Source organism: Rattus norvegicus, chromosome 8 (assembly GCF_021556685.1).
Source record: "Rattus norvegicus strain SHRSP/BbbUtx chromosome 8, alternate assembly SHRSP_T2T, whole genome shotgun sequence".
In the NCBI taxonomy this organism is placed as follows: domain Eukaryota; kingdom Metazoa; phylum Chordata; class Mammalia; order Rodentia; family Muridae; genus Rattus; species Rattus norvegicus.
The window spans coordinates 92,387,924-92,410,367 of NC_141541.1; the positions used below are offsets into that span (position 1 = coordinate 92,387,924).

General features: G+C 43.8%; 1 long non-coding RNA gene across 2 annotated transcripts; it reads right to left on the reverse strand.

Moving 5' to 3' along the window:
- Positions 1–2,178: 2,178 nt before the first annotated feature.
- LOC108351754 (uncharacterized) lies at positions 2,179–15,513 on the reverse strand. 2 transcript variants are annotated; one of them, XR_015627365.1, is made up of 3 exons: positions 15,060–15,513; positions 11,786–11,924; positions 2,179–3,109 (listed from the first exon to the last, which is right to left on the reverse strand). It is a non-coding gene; the product is annotated as an uncharacterized LOC108351754 (long non-coding RNA). The 2 variants fall into 2 exon arrangements; XR_015627364.1 differs by lacking the exon at positions 2,179–3,109 and having other exon boundaries at positions 11,629–11,924.
- Positions 15,514–22,444: the final 6,931 nt, after the last annotated feature.

The following is a 22,444-nucleotide window of genomic DNA, read 5'->3' on the forward strand; positions in this document are numbered from 1 at the left end:
CGAGATTGCCTAATGGTCAGGCAGCGTCTGCTTATCCAGATGTGTAGCTGGGAGGGAGGGTGACAAGCTACGCATGAAGGCCTTGCCTAGACCACAAGATGGCCTCGGGCCTGCTCACACTGTTTTCCAGCTTTCTATGGCTTGATCACTGAGCTGTTTTAAAAGCTGCGTGCGACACAGAGCTATTTCTGAAAGAGAGCGCAACCACGTTGCTAGATTCTTCTTAATCCTGTTTATTACCAGCACGCGAGTTCCATTGTGAGGATATATGTACTACAGCTTGACAGGCACTAGTAAGTGTCACAGCGGATGTGACAATCACATTTTATCCCTCAGTCCATCGATGACCTTCTGTGATCTTCGGGGAGTGACTTTTTCTATTGGAAACCTTTCTTTTTCCTTCAACCTGTAAATGGAAGTAATCTTATTTTTCACAGATGTGTGAAAAACTTTCCTAGCACTCTAGAACCCTACCAAGATTAAAAAAAGAAAAAACATTACAAAAATTATTCCAGGTATGTCAAGGTAGGATTGTAGAGATGGCTCAGCAGTCAAGAGCACCAACTGCCAGATTTGATTCCCAGACTCTGGTGACTCATAGCCATCTGTAACTCCGGTTCCAGGGGATCTGATGCCCTCTGCTGACTTCCATGGGTTCCTGCATGCACATGCAGCCACGCAAAACAGGCAATAAATAAATTGAATAGCACCAAATCATTTTATTTGGTAACATAATAATATTAATAGTTAATTAAAATTAATAATTAATTGGAATTAATAATTAAATTAATGTTTTGTTTTTATTGTTTAGATTGACTCAAATATTACTATAATTTTGTTTTACCATTTTTATTGTTTACTTCACATATATAAACTCTACATGTGTATGGGATAGCATGTGTTTTAATACATGTACCTTCTGTGCGATGACCAAGCAAAAGCATAACAATTTATCACTTGTTTCTCATCGGTGCATTTGCAATCCCCACTTTATTTTATCGTTCATAGAATGGCTAACATGGGAAAGATAAAACAAATTAAATAGCAAAAGCTGACAAAGTAAATATATAGCAAATAAATAGTGAAGGTTGACAGAGACACAAAGAGCGGTGTCTTCACACCATTGATAGGAATATAAGTTAGGAGAATCATGGAAAACAGTATGGAGCTTCCTCAAAAAACAGAAGTACATTTTACCACTTGTCCCAGATATCCCACAGCGGGAGGAAATGCTGAGAAAGCGGAATCAGTGTGTCAGAGAGAACCCTCTACTCCCACATTAGAGTGCTGTTCAGGACAGGGAAGGTGGATGAAGGCGGATTCAAGCTAAGTGTCTATCAACCACTGAATGGAGAGAGGGCATGTGGGGCATAACCCACCTCCATATTGCCTGGCTATTGAAGATGAAGAAAGACCTTATCATCTACAGAGACGTGGATGAAACTCAAGAACATTATATGGAAAGAAATAAGCCAGACAGAATGGCTAACTAATACTGTAGGTTCATGCTCCGTGAAAGCTGATACGAAATTGAGCTTAATAAAGATTAGCAATTACTAGACCAGAGAATGAGGAGAGGAGTGGAATGGGGGAGACCAGATACTGAGCACTGTGGTGGCTTGGCTAGGAATGACCCCCATAGACATCTGTGTTTCAATGCTGGGTCCATAGGGAGTGGCGCTCTTAGGAGGTAGACCTTACTGGAGTAGATGTGGCTTTGTTGGAAGACATTTGTCACTAGAGAGTGGGCTTTGAGGTCTCATTATCTCAAGCCCAAGGTCAGAGGCTCACAGTCACAGGAAGACTTGTTGCCTGTGGATCAAGGTGTAGGACTCTCAGCCCTTCTCCAGTGCCACATCTGTCTGCGTGTTACCAAGTTTCCACCATGACGATAATGGACAAAACCTCCAAACTGTAAGCCAGCCCCCAATGAAATGTTTTCCTTTATAAGAGTTGCCATGGTCATGGTGTCTCTTCACATTAATAAAACCCTAACCAAGACAGGCACCAGAAGACAGGTAGATGGCAGGGGTAAGCTGGAACGCTCCACAGCGCGCAGGAGTGACTGAACCTCACAGAGATCTTGTGATGCAAGCAGCTTAAATAGTAGAGGAGAACTCAAAAGTTTCCAGCATAAAGACACAAGGAAATGGAAACACAGACCACTTTGATGTAACAAGTACATAGTATATTAAAATATCACGACATGCATAATAAATATGTATAATCATGGCATGTAAATCACAACTTTAAAGTAATACTTCAAGGTGAGACTTTTCAAAGGAGAGTTCTTCTGTTGAACACAGCAGGTATTTACTAGGGGTCCTCTCATTCATGAGAATCAGTAAAATTACTTTTACTTTGATAAAAAAGTGTGTCCTTTAAACATTTATACTTTCCCTGTCCCAGTTTATGAGGAGATTTCCCCTGATGAAGTCTGTGTAAGAATTTCGATAATACAAGGCCAGCCCAGGAAAATAGCAATTTTAAAATTACAAATCAAATCTCAACGTGATGTTTAAAACATTAGCATGCACACAATAAAAGAAGCCGCCTGTCAGGTTGTGTGTTTTCTCTCCATGCTAGCATTTGATAAGTGAAAGTTTTGAATTAATAAATAAATCTGAATACAATCATCTTTGGGCCATTTCTTCTTGAGGAGTAGCCAGACCCGCTGCCTGCCAAAAGGAAAAAAAAAACCTAATATATTTTCTAGTAAGTTTGTTGATTAAAGGAGAGACACAACAGGTTAAACTCATATAGAGATAGGCTAGAGAACAGGACGCTGGACGCTGTGCTACCGCAACCACCTTTTGAACCTCACCCGTCCTTGAAACGTTTCCTCCCTTGTCCAGCCAGAGGGGATTAGGGATAGCACCATCTTCCTTTGGAGCTTGGCTCACAGTAGCTCCTGGGTGATGCGGTTCTCAGGTTGAGGCAGATGCTACTGACCACTTCGGCACCACGTTTCCTTGTGCCCCCAATGATAAAACGGTCGACTTTGTTTGGATCTTGTTGTAGATTGCTGTTCATACGTTCTGCTTCCTTAAGAGTGCCCGTATTCACGTGCAATCAGGTGAAATCTTAATTAGTCAGATGAAACCGGAGCCTGTGATTGGGCAGTGGAAAAGAAGGCGGGGCTGAAAGTTTCAGAGAGGGGAAGTGGGAGGGGGGGTTGGAGGAAGAAGATGAATCTGATCCACGCGGCTTGAAAGAGTCACAGGTAGTGATGGATATCATAGAAGGACAATAAGGGTAGTAATGTAGGGTGCATTTGTGCCATCTAGGTGTGTGCAGCTTTTATTTATATCAATTGAGTTTTGAGTTCTTTGTGTAGGCATTTGGGGGGTTGAAGATTTACTGTTATAAATTTGGCTGATAAATTATAAGCCTCTGGAGTCTTAATTTAACGGGCCTAGGGGTTTAGAGCCGTTTGCTGCCAGTCTCGGCAGGATAGCCACAAAGGAAGGATGGTGTGGGAAATATGAGTGGTTAGGCAGCAGGCTAACCCGGAAACAGAGAAGACCAGGGCTTGAGGCTCCCAATGGGGGAGGGGAGACTCGGCTGGCTTTAGCGTGGATTGTTTTTGAATAATTACACCCTACAGGATCTCAGTGTGGTTCACCTTGACACTGGATGGTCACTACTCTCTGCTAACTCCCTACTAGAGGTGGCCAAATGTGATGTCAGTGGAGTTCCACGGCATCTCTGAGAAAATGTCTGCCCACGTAAAGGCTCCCTAATCTTTCCTCCTGTGACTACTGTGATAGGCAAATGTGATGTTTGAATATACACAATCTTTTGGGTACCCATGATGGGAAGAAGAGCTAATCAGGGAAGTACTCAGCATCCAGACACTGTGGAAATGCTGACCCATGTCCTAAACGACTAGGCGGCCATGCCGCTGATAAGCAACTCATTATTATTGGATAAACTACTATTAGGTATCTTTGTTTTTATAACAAGAATTACCCTAACAGAAGGGTCTTCCAAAGAGAATCCCCCCCCCATAATACACAAAGCCAAGTGATCCTCTACAGCCTTTCACAGATAATAGAATAAGGAATTTGGAGTGGTTACCTTATTGGAAACATTGGCCATATGCGGTGTAAATATTGATAGGAAGGAGAAAATAATGCCGAATTGTGTTGTGAATGACTCTTTCAAAATCACCTCCTATTGGGAGTTTTGCTTTGAACAGAGAACATGAAGAATTTAGACACCTGGGGTGAGTGGGGAAGGATGACATAGAAAAGGGAATCTGGAGGTAGAGGCTGGTCCCTTTCCTATTCTCTAAGGCTAACTTTAAAGTCCACAAATACAACACGGATAAAAGATGCATTTTGCAACCTTCTTGGGAGCGCACAATGAGTATTCCCAGATGCCTGGGTAGGCTGACCTCACCCTACTAGGAGCTGTCTGTCCCTCTCTGATCTTCAGTCACTGAGAGATGGTACAAGGGAAGCCATTGAGATCTCTCCATGGAAAGGATTTTAAGGAAACAGCTAAAATAAATAATATCCAGGGTATTAGAAACCCGTTTCAAAGCCATAGATATTTTCTAACATCACAACTCTCATACCTATTGTGGTAGTTTGAATAGGAATGGCTCCCACAGTCTCAGATTTAAATGCTTGTTTCATTAGGGAGTGGCACCACTTGATAGGGGTTAGGACGTAGGTGTTGGCGTAGGTGTGTCCTTGGAGGATGTGTCTCTAGGGGTTGGGTTTGGAATTTCAAATGCCCAACCCAGACCCCAGGTCTCTCTCTCTCTCTCCCTCTTCCTGATGCCCACAGATCTGAATGTAGAACTCTCACCTACTTCTCTAGCTCCTGCCTACATGCTGCCATGCTCCCTGCCCTGATGACAATGGACTAAACCTTTGAATGTAAGCAAGCCCCATGTTTTCCTTTATAAGAATTGCTGTGGTCATGGTGTCTCTTCACAGGAATAAAACATCAATAGAAAGTTATACAAGGGATAGTCATATCATGTTAGGCAAGTCGTATTATGTTTAGGCATTATTACGACCTGGCTATTGTTTTCATTTGGAAAATCATCATGACATGATATGATTGTGTGTCAAGTTGACAAGGGGTTGACTTGTGATGGCTATTCTTGCTTGTCAACCTGACTGCATCTGGAACAAAAACCCAGAAATGGAGGGCACCCCTGTGAAGGGTTTTTGGCTTGGTTTGAAGTGGGTGGATCCACTTCAAGCCCGGACCTTTGAGGCTGGAAGATTCACACTTTTGTTCCAGATCTTGAAGCGGGAGCTACACCTTTAATCTGGGCCACACCTTTGTGGAGGCCTATATTAGGACATGGAAGGTGGAAGCTTTTGTCCTGTGCCTGCTTGCCCTCGTCTCGCTAGCACATCCAATTCCTTCAAGTCATTACAGCCCACTTCTTTGGGATTCTAGCATATACTGAAGACCAGCTGAGACATCCAGTCTTGTGGGACTGAGCAACTACTGGATTCTTGGTCTTTCCATTCATAGTCAGCCATTGTTGGATTAGCTGGACTGCAACCTGTACTTTATAAATCATACATATGATAATAATATATAATGATTATTTATATTCACCTCTAAGTATCTTCAGAGAGTTCGAGAGACAGCTCCCCCTGCCCCCACCAAGGACACCAAGCATTATCTGTGTAAGAGTTGGCTTCTTGTTAGCTCCTGTCAACTCCTTACTGTGTCTTGGTTTCTTTATTTTATCCGTAGCCCCTGATCTCATCCACTTCTCTGTTCAGGGCTAGACATTCAGTAGCTGCTCTTCTCCAGCTCTTTAATAGTAATATTAACTGGGGCTGGGAGAATCTCACAATGCAGTCTAAAAAACAAGTTGCCTGTTCCTCTTAACTGCAACTTTGTGTGTGTGTATGGGAGGGGAGTGTGTGTGTGTGTGTGTGTGTGTGTGTGTGTGTGTGTGTGTGTGTGTGTGTGTTTGGGACAGAGTCTCATATATAGCACTGGCTGACCTGGAACGCATTATATAGATCAGGCTGGCTTTGAACTCACAGTGATCTGGCTGCCTCTGCAGCCCCAGTGCTGGGATTAAAGGTGTGGGTTACCACACCCTGCTCCAAATTGTTCCAGTTGTGCTGGTTAACCTTTATCAGCAGAGGAGACATTCTAAGACCCAAGACTTTTGTCCAAGAACACAGAACACTGTGCTATGATGGCCATTTAGAATGTGTGAAGATGGCTGCCAGCCTACAGCCCAGTTCCTGAATAGCCTTATGTCTAATCACAGTATCTGAGTCTTAAATGTCACTATTTCACTCCACTGCTCTGATAGATGCCCTCATTAAGGTGGAGGGGAAGAATTTAAATACCATGGCCGAGCTTCTGTGCAATCGTGCTATTTCTATTGATCACATAATGAAAATCTATGACATTTCAGGGGGAAGGATCCCCTTACGCCAACTTCCACAGCTCTACTTCTGCATGGCTAGGAAAACTCACAAATCATGAGCTCCATCTGGATTTACAATTCTTCCAATAGCAGAGAGAGACTGAGTAGTTCTGTCTGGGCATTTCTTTATTAAAGGATAACACAGGATAGAGATCACAGTTAACAATGTGAGAAACAAGAGATTCAAGATGCAGGGAGCAAAGCTGAAGGGATGGGAAACAGTCACATGGTCTTTGGGGCAGGTTACGTCTGTGGTCCTTTCTGGGGCCCTGCAGATGTGATGGTTAATAGCAATTCTAGCAATTCTTAAAAACACAAACAAAAACAAAAGCAAAACAAAACAAAATACCCAAGCAGGATTAATATGAGGCTAGAAACACTTATAGTGTGATAAAGTCTGAACACCTTCGTAAAAGGCAGAACTTAATCTCATATTTGGAATGGGCATGAATTATGTCACCTACAAAATTCAATTTATTGTCACCACAGTACAGTGAAATTCCTGAGAAACCACATAACTAATTAATTCTTGGCAGGGAGATTGTGGCTACTGCTCCAGGCAACTGCATCTTCCTCATAATTAAAGGAATTTAACATCACTTGCCAAGCAAGACTTCCTGTTTCTTTTTCATTTAATCCCAAAGATGAGAAAGGGTGAGTCCTTGCCCTCTATGCCAGCGTCCTTCGCATTCTCAAGCTTATGAAGAGTCATGTACATGTGACACTTTTCCAGAAAAGCCGTCTGTGACTTATTTATCTAAAATGAAAGCGAGCTGATGACTCAGCAGGTAAATGGCCTGTGACCAAGCTTGACCACATGATTCTATCACCAAGCTCCATAAGATGGGAATAGGTAACTGAGTCCTGCAAGTTGTCCTCTAGCCTTCTACCCTCCACATGGAGAATTTCCTTTCTTCACACACTAAATAGTTAGATAAATAATTAAATAAATGTAAAAAAAAATGGGGCATGCCCATTTTTTTTTTCTGCAGGGTTTTACTGCTATGAACAGGCACCATGATCAAGGCAACTCTTAATACAACATTTAATTGGAGCTGGCTTACAGGTTAAGAGGTCCAGTCCATTATCATTAAGGCAGGAGCATGGCAGCATCTAGGCAGGCATGGAGCAGGAGGAGCTAAGAGTTCTACATCTTCATCTGATGGATACTAGGAGAAGATTGGCTTCCAGGCAAGTAGGACAAGAGTTAAAGCCCAGCCCCACAGTGACACACTTCCTCCACACATGAGGTAGTACCTACTCCATGAAGGCCATATCTCCAAAGAGTGCCACTCTCTGGGCCAAGTGTATTCAAACCACCACACCCTGTGTCTCTCCACTCCCCTTCTCTGCTTTGTTATAGCCATGGAGCCCACTCTGCCAGGCAGTGGCACAGGCAGCTGTACTACAGTCTATCTCAGTGACTTGCTGGAGTGTGACCTGGGGCAAGGTCACACAGAATGTGTGCTGAATTTTTCTGTGTCTCTATTATTTTTCTAAAAGTTAGGAGTGTGAACAATGAGTTACTGTGTTAAGCCTTAAGCACTGGAGACGATTCCAGTGCGAGTCAGGCTGAGCATTCAAGAAACAAAACAGGGAAGTAAAAGGTCCCAGGACCTTGTTCTGACTCTGACAGGTCCTAGGTGCTAAGTACAGTGTCTGGGCACTGTGTGACTTCCAATCCAGGAGGTCTGACCCAGGCCACCACAAGCTTCCTTTGGTGCCACTTTCCCTAGTTTCTCTCCATGGTTTCCTTCCTTATTCAGATTGCCTCCCTAGGCAATCTGGCTTCTCTGTCTAATTAGTGAGTCACTGAAACCTTTTATGGCAGCAAATTCTCTAGGAATATCATCTCCTGAATATAGGTATTTGTTTACCTAGACCTTGCAGTTTAACGATGACAGCTCTTTCCGATGCAGCTTGTGTGCTCCAGAAATAGCACTCAGTATGAGTCTAGCTGTAAGACAATAAGATGTTGTTTGAGTTAGCACACCAAGCTGGGCTGTGGGGTGCCAGGTTAGTAGCTAGTGTTCTTAGGAGAGCACTAAAGCCAGGGCTCTCAGGGACCTAGCAATCCTGAGGACTGGGATTTCCACTAAATACTCTACTCCCGGGCTCATGGCCCACCTTTCCTTCCTCTCCCTCCTGGTATTCCCTCATCTCTTCCTTCTTTGGGAGTTTTACGTGTTACTTCTCCCTAGGAAATTCTAAAGTTCAAAGGTTAAAATCAGACTTTATGAGCATTGTTCATGATCCTCTTTTAACGGAGGCTAGAAGTTATACTAAGAATGGCCACAGAAGAGCTTGTGTTAGACCTCCAAGGTCTTAGCCTAGGTGCACGACCCCACAGAGCACAAACTGATGATTGGACCGATGCAACGGCAAGAGGTTTATTGATCCAACACGCATGGGGTCGCTCAGCCTCTCAGGGAGAGGCAACCCCGAACTCAAAAAGCACACATCTTTTATTCTTTACAGAGGGCAGACTTCAGCAACAGGGTTAGCTGGCCTATTCTTATTGGTGGAACACAGGACAAAGGATCTGGTCAGGTATTGGCTGGCCTGCTCAAGGGGCTGTTCTTAGTTAGTCACTTTCCTCATCCAACCCTGCACCTGGTCTTGGAAAATCTCTGGAAAAGGGCTAAGTTGGAAAGTTCCTTGCGGGGAGAAGGGGAACTGGGTGGTCGGGCAGGGTCAGGTTGACATCTTGTCATTGTTTTTGGACTTTACCAGAGGGAGGGGTAGGGAGAGCAGTTATTTTTGTTTTGTCTTAATTAGCTTGGCCTTGGTCAGTGAGGCTTAGTCATTCTGACTACTAAAACTTTGTTTTTACATTTTCAGAACCTACATTCTTAAAAACTTTGTTTCCACACTTGGTCTTGCAGTTGGCATGTCTGCAGGTGAAGGACCCTAGTTCTTACTGAAGTGTAATTGCCATTAAGAAGTTTGGCCTGGTAGAAAGTAGGTAGGTATGGGGTTCCTGTGAAGGACCCTGGGGGCTTTCGCCAGCCTTACACCCAACACCTGAGGTCAAGATTAGGCCAAGTACCAGCTTCCCGCCTCGGGTCAAGGCTAGGCCAAGTTCCATTCTCCACCCACATTTTTTGGGAGGAGCAGAGACATTCTTGAAAAACCGCAGACCGTCTGCAGATAGTCACCTGACCCTCTGGTCCCAGACAGAGTTCGAATGCATGTCATATGCTTGCTGGCCAATAGATTCAAAGGTCAATATGCTTAGCCAATAAGTTTAAACTGTAACCTTGCTGATGTAACCTGTACCCCTAAAAAGTATAAAAATTGCTTGTTATAGTCATTTGGGGTCACCTTCTAGTCACTCGTCATGAGGGGCTGATTGAGGGTTGACCCCGACGTGCTGGAAAAATAAACCTCTTGTGTTTACATCGAACTCCATTCTCATGTCTCACGTGGGGGGTTTCCTGGTGGTTAAGACTCATTTGGAGCCTTACACAGGCACCCGGGGCTCTCTGTGGCATAGGACTGAGTATGGGGAAATGGGTGACAGGTTTGGAACCTTCACACAGCCCTTGGGGTGGGTCATTTAGGTAAATTCACTTCACCAGGAAAATGAAGGAACTAAATTGTAAAGTAGATCAATGTTATCTAGTCCATTCCATCCAACTTCCTCTTGTGCATAATTGAATTCTGATCTTCGAAAGAAGCTGGCCTATTTCTAGTGAGAGAGACTAGATTGCTTTCTAGCCATCTTGATTTCTCCCGGTCTAGAGCATGAGATCCAGTTGTCATAAATTCTATGACATCCGCATTAAGATGATTGACATAAATATTTAAATCTCAAGTGGCTGTGATACCGCCCACTTGGTGTGGTTAAGGGTGACAACTGAACAAGCCGTGGAACCTGTGATTTGCTTTCACAGCTTTTTGAGCCTTTTTCCTTCCGGGCTTTAAAGGCTGTGAAATGATTTAAGGTTTGTTACTACTAGAATTTTATATTGCAAAATCTGCATAATGTATTTAAGAACTAGCACAAGACAGGCCAGCTGGTGGCTGGGGATTACACATATGGCTTCCAAAGGGCCCCTGCAACGGTGTGTGGATATGCTACACTGGGGACGGTAATAGCTAGCTGCCACTACTGAGAGCACACCGGATGCACGTGTTTGCGCACACCCCTCCTCTCAAGACTGCACGACCTTGGCATTTGTCCTTGCCAGTGTCTGGGAGTGTCCTTCAACGCTGCCTTTGTATGCAGGGAAATGCCCTGATAATCAGTCTCTTGAGATACTGAGAAATATTTAATCAAAACATGAAAAAAATACACAGAATACATTATTCCTCTCAAAAGGTTTTGTCCTTTGATAAACTCAAGCCCCTTCCCCCACTCCACCTTGTCAGTTGAAAACACTTTCCCTCTATCCCGTTGGGCTGTTCCATCTCACCTGACTTCCCTGCATGTCTCTGCACAGGGCAGGAAGGTAAAGTGTAGGCCCAGTATGACTTGTCATAGTGGCAGCTCTGGGGGTTAGGGGAAGTAGGACACTGGCTGACCACCAGTGCCTCGTAGCAGGTTGTCACAGGCACCTTTTCATCTGTTTCCCTCCACTGTGATGGAGCCTGGGGACTTTCCATCTGAGGCCCCCCTTCCAGACAGTTGCTGGCTATAAAACCACTCCTCAGGAGCCCAGGGTTGTTGCTCTGTAACAGACCCACCCATCATGTTCCTGTCTTCTGGCCCTGATATCCTGTGAGTCCAGGAAGATAGGTTACTGACTCTATGCTGGACTAGTTTGTGTAACGGTCTGTGTAAGTCATGGGGAGCCTGAGTGTACTTGACGTTTTCCATTACCAATGAAATTTCTGGAAACATGGCAAGCCAGCTAACTTTTGCTGCTTTTGTTCTGTGACCTGACCACCAGGAGCCTGAGAAAGGAGGGATTTTTTTCCTGGCCTAAACTAAGAAGCATGGACCTGGGCAACTGCTAATTGAAGTAACAAAATAAGATCATGACCAAAGGCTCTACCAAAATGCTGCAGACTTCTTGGACAAAATGGCTACTGCAGTTCCTGGTACCACTTTGCCCTTCAAAGCACCATGAAACAATGAAGGCTGGATATCATCTCCTTGTTTGTTTATTAAGAAAACAAAACCTCTCAGAAATGCGCCCTAGTTGACTTCCTCTTACATATAAGTAAATTCTAAACTTCAAAAGAAGCCAGACGAGTTCTGTAAGAGATTCTAGATTCTGTAATTGCCCTGGACTAGACCAGACTAGTCACAACACACCCCTTGTCTGGCCTCTTTGCCACTGTGAGAGGAGCAGGAGTTCATACAGTGGAACGAAGGAGGAGGATGAGTTGTTTTGGCAGCAGACTATGTCTTACCACTCAAGCCTGCTTTGCCAGCTGTGTGGGGAGGACCACAGATGCTTACACAGTCTCTGTCCTTGCTTGCACCTCAATCCTACTTCATACTTGAACAGGCAGGTGAATGATTAGAGCATCTCAAAGGTCATTTTCATTTCTGTTGAAACCAAAAGACCACAGTAGGATTACTAAAATTGTCCCGACCAGAGGCTACGAATGCACCAGCCCTTGAACTCTCTGCTTCCTTTATTTTGGAGACAAAATAGCAGATTTAACACATAGAGAAAGGTGAAGGTGGACATGGGGCTTGCATTAAACTGATTTCTGTGGAGCCCTGGCCATGCTATGCTTCCTGTGGGTACGAGAATTCCATTCCGACAACAAGTAGTTGCGATCACTAGCTGTCCTCGGCAGAGTGATACATGGGATATGAGCCTATTTGGTTTAGAGAAAAGCTGCTGAGATGCCAGGGTTGGACATGGTCCTTCGGGAATGAGCCTGTGGGGATTTAACCTTCTGTGTATCCTTCCTTTCTTTACTACTCAAGGCCCTGCAAGACTCTGTTTCAAAATAATTCTCTTTGGGAAATGTTGGCAATTTTCTGTGAGTAGACAGACCATGTAGGATTTTACAGTCTGAGTTTCCCGGCTGCTACATTCTTATTACTGGTTCCCTGAAACCATACGGAATCACCTCATCCACTATGTGAGGAAATGCTGGACAGGCACAGTTTTGTCTTGAGAACTTGGCACATAGTGGGATACTGAGTTAGAAGCAGTCACACTTTGTGAATGAGGCCTCTTCCAACAATGAGTAATTAACAACCAACCTTTAGTCTTACATTTTAATTCAAGAACACATAAAGTAAAAAATATATTCATAGCTAAAGGGCATAAAGTTAAAAGCAATTTCAAGCTAAGGAAAACGCTGCTTCTTCCATTGTATGAACGTGGCTTATTTCCTTACAGTGTAAACGCTGAGAAAGTGGGATGAAAAAGACCAAGAAGCTGAAAGGTGGATGAACTACGGGCATGAATAGACAGTTCATATAAAAGGATATTTAAATAGAAGCTGGACATTGCGTGTAATAGTAGAAGGCTTAGCTAATGCTTGCATGGGTTTGATCTCCAACAACACACACACACACTCACACACACACACACACACAAACACATACACATGCACAAACACACAAATACACACACATACACACACATACACAAATATACACACATACAAACATGCACACATACACTACACAAACACACACATATACACACATACACACACAAATATACACACATACAAACATGCACACATACACTTACACAAATACACACACATACACACACATTCACATCCATACACATACACCTACCTTTTTTAGATGAAATGATATTTGATTTTTGCTGATGATTTCTTAGATGAAAATTTAAAATAGGCAGAGATGTCATTCTCATTTTCCTATTGGCCTCACACCCAACATTCAATTATATACTCTAGCAGAGTGTCTGGGAAGCAGGCCCCCTCGAGCATTCCTGGGAAAGTGAAAATATGCAATTCCTAGAGGGACTATGCAGTGACACCCATCCTTTAGCCAACCTCTGAAGAGGCCTTTACCCTACAGGCGTCATCCTGCTTACAGGATGGCACGAAGGTGATATGATGCAATACTGGAACAGCATATCAGAAGAGACCACTCATCCGTCCCGACACAGGGCAGGTCAGTCACAACTGTATATCCTCACAGTAGAATGTGAAGTGGCTGAAGAAGGGCTTTTCTGCCCTCTAGGAATGTATCCAGAACACTCTGCTCTGTATAAGAAGGAAGTTCAGAAAAACAAATGTTATCGGTACTCTGTCTATTACATCATAAGGGGAGTGTAGACCAGGCCCTTGTTCGGGTTTATAACTTGTTTACCCTGAAGGTACTGGGACCTGGGAGAATGGAACTGATAAATGAGTCTCATGTCAAAGTCAACTTTAGTCAGAGCATCAGACAGTTTATGCTCTGAAGGTTTAAAGGACTCACCTGAGAGACCTGTACAATCGCAAGAGCGAGCCACACGCATTAGAAACATGCTTTTCTGCAGAGGCCGACGAGCACGTAACGGTAGCCGGTTGCAGTGAGTAATCTGAAGTAAACTCACTCCTATCCCCTACGCCTGGGAGAGACATGAACACACATTCCAAGAACAATTCTATGCTTTGAAGAAACTGAGGTCTCGCTTTCTAATAAGCACTCACTTCTCCTCAACATGACTCCATTCTTGGATTGTGTACTGAGGACTGTAAGTGTTCACCAAGAGATGCTGAAGAAAAAAGGGGTGGGTATAAGCAAAACAAATTGCACACCACGGTTACCTCAAAAACCCACAGAGCAGAAGTCTCAGCCAGAGGGATTGTGTGAGAGAAAGACATAATGGCTTCCAAACTGAGAAGGAGTCAAGCAAATGAACCTCTGTTGAGGCCACAATCACAGAACTAATAAAGCCCAAGACTTCATTTAAACACTGCTAGAACAATGACCTACAAGGCGAGCATACAAAAGCCAATAGGATTTTTATACATTAATAATTAACTAACTATAAAAGAAATCAAGAAAGCAATTCTATTCATGATACTTACAATGGGATGAAATACCTCGGAATAATTGGTACAAGGAGGTAAGTGTGTTATGGTTTGAAAACCATAAAGCATTAGTGGAAGATGTTGAACTAGATGCAGAAAGAATTAGATATCACTAAAATTAGAAGAATTCGTGTATGTCCATCTCCCTATAGCAGCCAACAGATTTGATACCTAAATATGTCCTCATAAATATGCCAGCAACGTTCCGCAAGAAATAGAAATGAAAAAGATTAAAATTTCTAGGGAACCATAAGAGCCCCTAAATTATAACAAAAACTTCAGAGCAAAAGAGAACAAGACCTTAGATATCACAACACCTGATGTCAAAATGCAACGAAGCCTTGGTGGCTAAAATAATATGTACAAAAGGAGCTAGCCTGAATACAATCAGTTCCATTTTACTATACAACATTGCTGATACTGTCTCTAATGATAATTTAAAGAACCATTGTCAACACTCTGGCTACAAAACTTCCTAAACATTTCTGATATTTGTAAACTGTTTTGGTTTTGAAGATAATAAAAGGAATGCCAAGAGAAACAAAGTTAATAATCCCAGATCTAGCGGGGAGAGCACCAGCTCATGCCGGGCAGAAGAGCTAGATGCAAGGTCATACCGAGAATGTAATCATTACCCTGTGAGACAGGGGGAGGTACAAACCGTTCAGAGATGCAGGAGACAGCTGTAAACGCAGCCCGGGAAGCATCCGTAGATGGAATCTTCCCACGTGTTTTCCAGATGCCCAGAAAGTGGGAGCTGCCATCAGGTTGGGAGTTCTAGGAAGAAATTCTAAATGAACAATAGTGATGTGTCCACCATAGTGCCTTCATTCACACCACCTCGTGATTTTTTTTTTCTTTTTTAAAGGAAAACATCCTCATTGCAGAAATTTTGTAACTAGCTGGTCCACTCCCAGGAAATTTGTCAGCCCCCTTTTAGGATGGCTTGCATTTTTTTCTGAAGGGATTATCAGAAGGAAAAAAAAGAAAGAAAGAAAGAAAGAAAGAAAGAAAGAAAGAAAGAAAGAAAGAAAGAAAGAAAGAAAGAAAGAAAGAAAAAGAAAGGAAAGGGAAAGGGAAAAAATCTCAAAATAACACAAAGAAACAAGCTTAGGTGGTTTTCTTCTAGTCAAAAGGAACTGTGAAGAAATTGTGCCCCCCTGCTGATTTAATTTAATATTTAGGTCGTCAACAAGCCAGCGCTAAGGAGAGCTCCTCGTCCTCAAGGTCACAATTGAAATTCGCCCTCGGTAGCTAGGCAGCCCGTGCCAGCGACTGGAAATCTTCCACATAATTAAGGGGGAAAAATTGAAATGTAAAGGAGGCTTGCCTCCTGTGAGCTTCGTGGGGATATTCATTCTGTGGACTTCTCTGTGTAACGTGTACCTTTGGTAGCCGCTGACCACGGGTCCCTGCGATCGCTGCCATCTTTACAAGAACCAAAGGACATTAGAATCCTGACCTGAATACCAGAGAAATAAAAATGTCCCTAAGGTTAGAAGAGCGGTCAGAGACTGGCAGGCTGGAAGCCATTTAACTGTGAGCCAATGAACATTATACGCTTTCCCAAGGGCCGCAGGCTGGGACAATATTAAAACCCAGAAATGCACTGATGAATTCCCTTCCTTTTTCTCCTTTGGACCCGCTTCTGCCTTGATGCCTTTTTGCCTCTTCGTATCGTCTCTCAGCCTTGCCTTTTTTATTTATTGACTTAAAAACAAAAAAGATTTCTTCCTTTATGTGTATTTGCGTGTGCTTGGCATGCACGTATTTTACCATCTGCTGGCAGGTGACAGAGAGGGTCAAAATAGGCTGCAGGATGCCCTGGAACGGAAGTTACGAGTGGTTGTGAGCGGCTGGATGTGGGTCCATGAAAGTGTTCTTTACCTAAGGGCCGTCTCTTCAAGGCCTCAGTCCCGGCTTTTAATTTAATTTTCTAGTTTGTTACTCGTGGCCAACACACTGCCACACAGTTCTACTAACCAAGTTTAACTGGCAAGAAAACGTGTTTCTGGTCTTCCCTTCTTCGAAGTAATTCTCACTCACAGAAAGGTGCAATGGGATCTTGAAGAAGATAATGCAGAAAGTGCTTCAAGGTGGAGGGGGTTCTCTCACGCCCAGGCCACACTGTGGTCTCCTCCTCTGGGAAGAGAATGAATTCCTCCTTGGACCTGCAGCAGACCCAAAATTTTGTTCTAGTTTCACTGACTAGGGAAACAGGTAGGGAGTAAATACTGCCCGTCCGCCTCTGCTCTAACACTGAGTTTATTCTTTTAGGTAGCTTGATCTGTGATTATAATCGCCAGATTTGCCCAAAAAAAGGGCAGCACTCTGACTTGGAATCTTATTTAAAGATAGGTTTCAAGGGAAAGGCAAAAAACTACCTTAGTTGTTGTTTTTCTGAAATTCTCTTAATTGGTTCTTCATATTTTATGTGACCGGCTTCTTGATTTACTGTTTTTCAGGCTGTTTATTTTCGAGAGCATTCCAAATATATTCTCTGTGATTGCTGAGCTAGGGCCGGGATGCTCCTCCCGATGCAGCAGCCACTTGTCTTGAGCTCTCGTCTCCCTCTAGTGGCCGCCGAGGATAGCTCATCGAGCCCTCTCGTGGCCTCCAATAAGGCTTCCAGACCCACATTGTATTTTCCATCTCCCCCTGGACATTTTCTCAAGTGGGAATAGGGAGAAGTATTGAAAATAGGACTTGCTGAAGTCAAAGCCCCCTACATGTATGTCTCTCCTTTGCAGGAGAAAGCGGTGCCGTCCACAAAGCCGAGATGTAGTTTCTATTGCGTCAGTTAAAATTGCAGGGGACAGGAGCTGAAGAGATGGCTCTGGAGTTAAGAGCATGCGCCTAGAGGACCCGAGTTCAGTTCCCAGCGCCCATGTCTGGGGTCTCACGGCTACTGTTAATCCAGTTCCAGGTGATCCAGTTGGGGGATGTATACACACTCACAAATTAAAAATAAACGCTTCTCCATAGACCGATCCTTCTCACCAGTGAAAACTGGTAAACATTGGCATTTCACGCTGAGGGAAAACCCAAGCCTTCCTCCAGCTGACTTGAGAGGATTTATCAAGAAGAATTTTATTCAGGGGCGGGCTTAAGGTCAAAGTTGAAGGCTAGTCTGTTCAACTTTATTCTGAGAACCCATCTCAAAATAAAAAGATGGACAGTAAATGGTGGCGGGTGTTAGAGCGGGTAACGGCATATTGTAAAATCTCACTCATCACTTTGCCAGCGCTGGTTCTGCTTCTTTGGCTCTCACAAGGCCCAATTCCACAGGGCGGGCTGAGGCCACACCCCTCAGCGAGGCCAGTCCCCTTAGCCACCTGGACTAGGTACGCCTCCTTAGGCTCATAAAACACTGGGTTTGATCTCCAGTACTGGGGAAACAAAAGAGGAATAATGCAGCCATCAAGTTCGAGAAGGGTGGAGATGACTATCTGTCATCGGTAAGGTGTCGTTCGATCAATAGGTAATGTTGAAATGAATTGACATTGGAATATACTAGTGGTTGGAATTCCGCAGTCATCAAGTCAAAGCCCACATCTACCCATTGAGAAGGAGCAGTACCTTACCCAGCAAGGAGGGGCTAAGGGGTGTGGCCTCGGCCCGCCCTGTGGAATTGGGCCTTGTCATTTCATTTCCATTCTCAGTCATTTCTTGACTAGAGCCAAGGAAGTGCAACCAGCACTAGAGAAGTGATGTGTGAAATTACTTTTACAATATGCTGTTCACCTATTTAATAACGAGGGTACTATCCAGACTAGTGGAGGAAACCAGAACGCGGTGCTTAGAGACCAGAGGTGGCTTCAGATTGTATCTGACTTCCTTGAAAGGTGGTTTCTGCAGTATGTATTCCAGGCCTGCTTATTGGGTGGACAGACAGATGGCTGGAATGATAGACCTGTATCTATCGCAGCCATCTCCTCAAAGAGCATACATCAAATGGAGCGCATTCATTAGCGCCAGAAAGATCAAAGCAAGCAGAGAACGATATAGGACTCTCATAGAGAACGCACCTCCACGATCGGCGATGGCTGGGAACACCGGTAGACAGACATTGGTCTCTACAGTCTCCTCTACGTCACTTCCAGAATGCACCATCTAAGTAAAAACAATCCTTTGTAGCTTCAAGCCAGATTCTGTAGAAGTTCCATCTTTTAAACATAGCATCTGTCTCTAAGCCTTCACACACACACACACACACACACACACACACACACACACACAGAATTGCACAGGAAATTGAAACATTGTATACTTAGACTTTAATCCTTTTAGAATGCATCCTAAGGAAGGATAATAATTACTGGGATCTAATATGCACTAGGCACTATCTTTCGTTGTGCTGTGAGAAGTTTTTACTACTCTCCACATTTTTCCAGATGTGGCAAAAAACAGACTATAGGCACGGAGTAACCTGGCCAAGGTCATACAGATATCCAAGATGCAAATTCACAGCTGCCTTACTCACTTCTGTCCAGCGTCCAACACTGGTACCCTGAGTACCTGAGTATGTCATTTGTAAATAATGGAGAATCACTTAATTAGTGACTGTGCTAAAACTAAAATGTAAAATAGGTTTGGATATGCTCTCTCGTCTCTCTACTACACCTCTGAGCAGGGTGGCTTGGTTTCCTCAGCTCCTTCCCTCCACACCAGTTTAGACAGCAAAGGAGAAAGCTGTGATTCAGAACTCCTTCCCAGCTTTCAACCTTCAGGCTTTCAGACCTTGTGCTCTCTGGTAGCTGCAGTTTGGGGAGGAGGGACCCTGTAATCTACATCGTTAGCCAGCGTGGCAGCACTGAAGCCCAAAAGACTTAATGCTATCTAACGTTCTAATTCTATAGCTCAAATACATGAAAAGATGCTCTAGCAGGGATATTTGCTATTTCTTCTGGTTGGCTTAGGAAAAAAGCAGCACCGGATGAACGAGCAGCCATTTCTATCCCATGAATCAAAGTTCTGACGGTTTTTCCCAAGCTGGCTGTTGCAGGTCCTAAGGCTGCCTAGCACTGACGTAAGCTCCCCAAGCCCAGTAATTCTTTGAGTTTGAGCAGTTTGATTATGATAATGCTGTGTTCCAGGGAACAGTTAATCTCATCGTTTTGAAATTAAAATACATTGATGTCTATGATAGATTTTCTCCCAGTCATTTAGATCCTGTCTGTTTTTGAACAACACACATTTGTTTTTTGTTTTTGTTTTGTTATTTGTTTTAAAGCTGGTTTGTTTCACACCAGACTGGGAGCTGTGGATGAGAACTTCTTGGCTTCCTTAGCCTTAGCAGACATTTCCCACGGTCAAATCTTGTGAAAGGGGAGTCAAGGTACACTAAAAAGACAACACCAATGGGGTTGGGGATTTAGCTCAGTGGTAGAGTGCTTGCCTAGGAAGCGCAAGGCCCTGGGTTCGGTCCCCAGCTCCGGGGGAAAAAAAAAAAAAAAGAACCAAAAAAAAAAAAAAAAAAAAGACAACACCAATGAAAAGGCTCCCTGTGAGCATGGCTGTTTCAAGGACTTGTGGGTAAGAAAACCATCAGCTCTTTGAACCGCTCCTGTTATGAGAAGTCCAAAGCTTTGAAAAGAGACAGGAAGGCTGTGTGACTCCATCGGCAGGAAGTGATTGTTGTTCTCCACCGAGTTCAATCAAGGAGTCACTTGAATAGCTTAACCTTAGGACCAGGAAAAGAAGGTAGTCCTTTTCGTCAGTGTCTTTTTCTAAAACTCATTTTTCTCCCTATGTATTTACCTCCTGGGACACTTCATTCTTGCTTTTCTTTGCTATTCACAACATCCCTTAGATAATTAGTATTTCCTTCATTAGTCCCGCCCACAGCACATATATCACATTTTCCTTATCTTCATTCCTTGTGAGAAACTCATCAAATACGCCTCCAGACTTCCCTTTGAAGACCGCATCCCATGGTTTATTCCCCTCCACTACCCCGGAATTGAACAAGTTACTTATAAGATGGTTCGTATTCTTTTCGCCTCTTCCCTTACAGATCTCCCACCTGTATTTGCTGACACATCAGCTGCTCGAATATCTGCAGGTGAATCTTTGCTGCTTTGGCAGGAGAGAAGCTGACATCTGACTCACAGATAATTTTCCTTCAGGAAGCAGGGCATTGTGTAACAAGCCTGGTGCATACCTGCCACGGCTCATATGTGTAATAATAGAGCAGCAACAAAAAGGGAGATGACAAAAGTCTAGACGTAACGACTGCCTTTCTGGCCACACACACTGGGAGAGAAATTATGACCCTGGCTAATCAAGAGTCTCTCGCCACCATTCCACTCATTTCAGGGAGAGAGAGGCATTTTCCTAACATGCCCCTGGTGGAGATAGCATTGTGTAACTGGTGCCTTTGATCTCGGTGTTCGCCCTTCGCTCCGATCCTATCCTTCCCTTATAAGGTGCTCCGTGGTTGTGCATTTTAATTGATGTCCAACAAAGGCTTGTAAGCATCCCCTACATACTAGGCACTGTGCGCTAGGAGCCAGACGTGAAGCTGGGAAGATCATCAGGTATACAGACATGCGCCTGTCTTCTGGCATAGTCTTCTATGTATTTGATTGGATTAAGATATATAAATATTTTAAGGAGTATAGCTGGTGTGGGGATGAGGTGTCTTAGTGCTGGTACTTGTCACCAATCCTGGTGACTTCAGTTCAATCTCTCTGATTCTCATGATGGACAGGGAGAACCAAGCCCTGCAAGCTGTCCTGTGACCTCACACATGTGCTCTGGCAGACGCCCACGAGGTGCACGCCAACACTAAACAAGCAAAGGTCATGAAAACTTTTAAGAAACAATAAAATATAGGCATATAAGGCTAAAATGTGGGCTGTAAGAATCAGCCTCAAGCCTGTCACTGTTGTGTGTGTGACCGTGAAGTTGCAGGGATGATCGAGCCTTTGTTTCTTATTTGTAAAATGAGTTCACATCTGTACCTGTTTTCTAGGGTAGCTTTAAGGATTAAATAACACCCATGTGACTTCTTGTCCCAGAAGCTTGAATTGGCAAGAGCTTAGGAAGAAGAACTCCTATTAATTAAAACACTACTCTCCTCTGATATGGGCACAGAGGCCAAGAGGGAGAGAGCCTTCCTTGGACCATGAGCTGGGCTGAGCTCTGGAAGCGCTTTGGCGAGTGTTGAAAATGCCGCGTGGCTCACTTTACAGCAAGCTGTTGGGTGAGTAGTGACTCAGGGAATGTCAACGATGAGGTTCCGCTTGGCAAACAGGATAAAGAGAATAATCTGGTGCTGTGACCTAAATGTTCCTGTCTTCAGAATGAAGAGGGGCTGTAACATGATGGCCACATACCATTAAAAAGTGCCAGCATGCACTGTGCAGTCCAGAATCACAGTGGACATTGACTTGCTCAAGTCTGAAAACGCTGGCAGAGAAGAAGCCAATCTGAACTTTCTCTCATTCTGCAAACTCATTCCTCTCCCGAATCCTGTTTTAATAGTATCAGGTGCCAATTGCCAAATGCTAGCTCCTTTAGTGTCTCACAACTGTCTGTCAGCAAAAGGCTCCACACCAGGGCACGAGGCAAGGCTTCTCTGTTCTTGGCCCTTGAATACAGTGTGGTTTTAGATACATTGATTACTTTTTCTTGTTGTTGGAACCCAACAAGAAGCAACTTAAGAGAAGAGGGCTTTGTTTGCCTTGTGGGTAAGGGATTGGGCCCTTCATGGCTTGGAAAGAGGACCAGGTCAAGTTTGTGGCAGCAAGCAACAAGAGAGGAAGTAATTTCCCTTTATTTTACCCAGGGCCTCCAGGGCACAGCCTGGTGCTGTCCACATCCATCACTGGTCTTCCTCTCTTAACCTTCCTTGGGCTAGACTTATAGATACACCCAAAGGCATTTCAGCATTATCCCAAGTGTTAATTAAAAAATAAAGTTGAAGATTAACCACCACAATGGGCAAATCCTCCGATTCCAGCACATAGAAAATGAAGAGGTTGTACATCGTATGTACACAGCCACACAGAAAAGATTCATCACAAAAGGAAAGGACAGAAA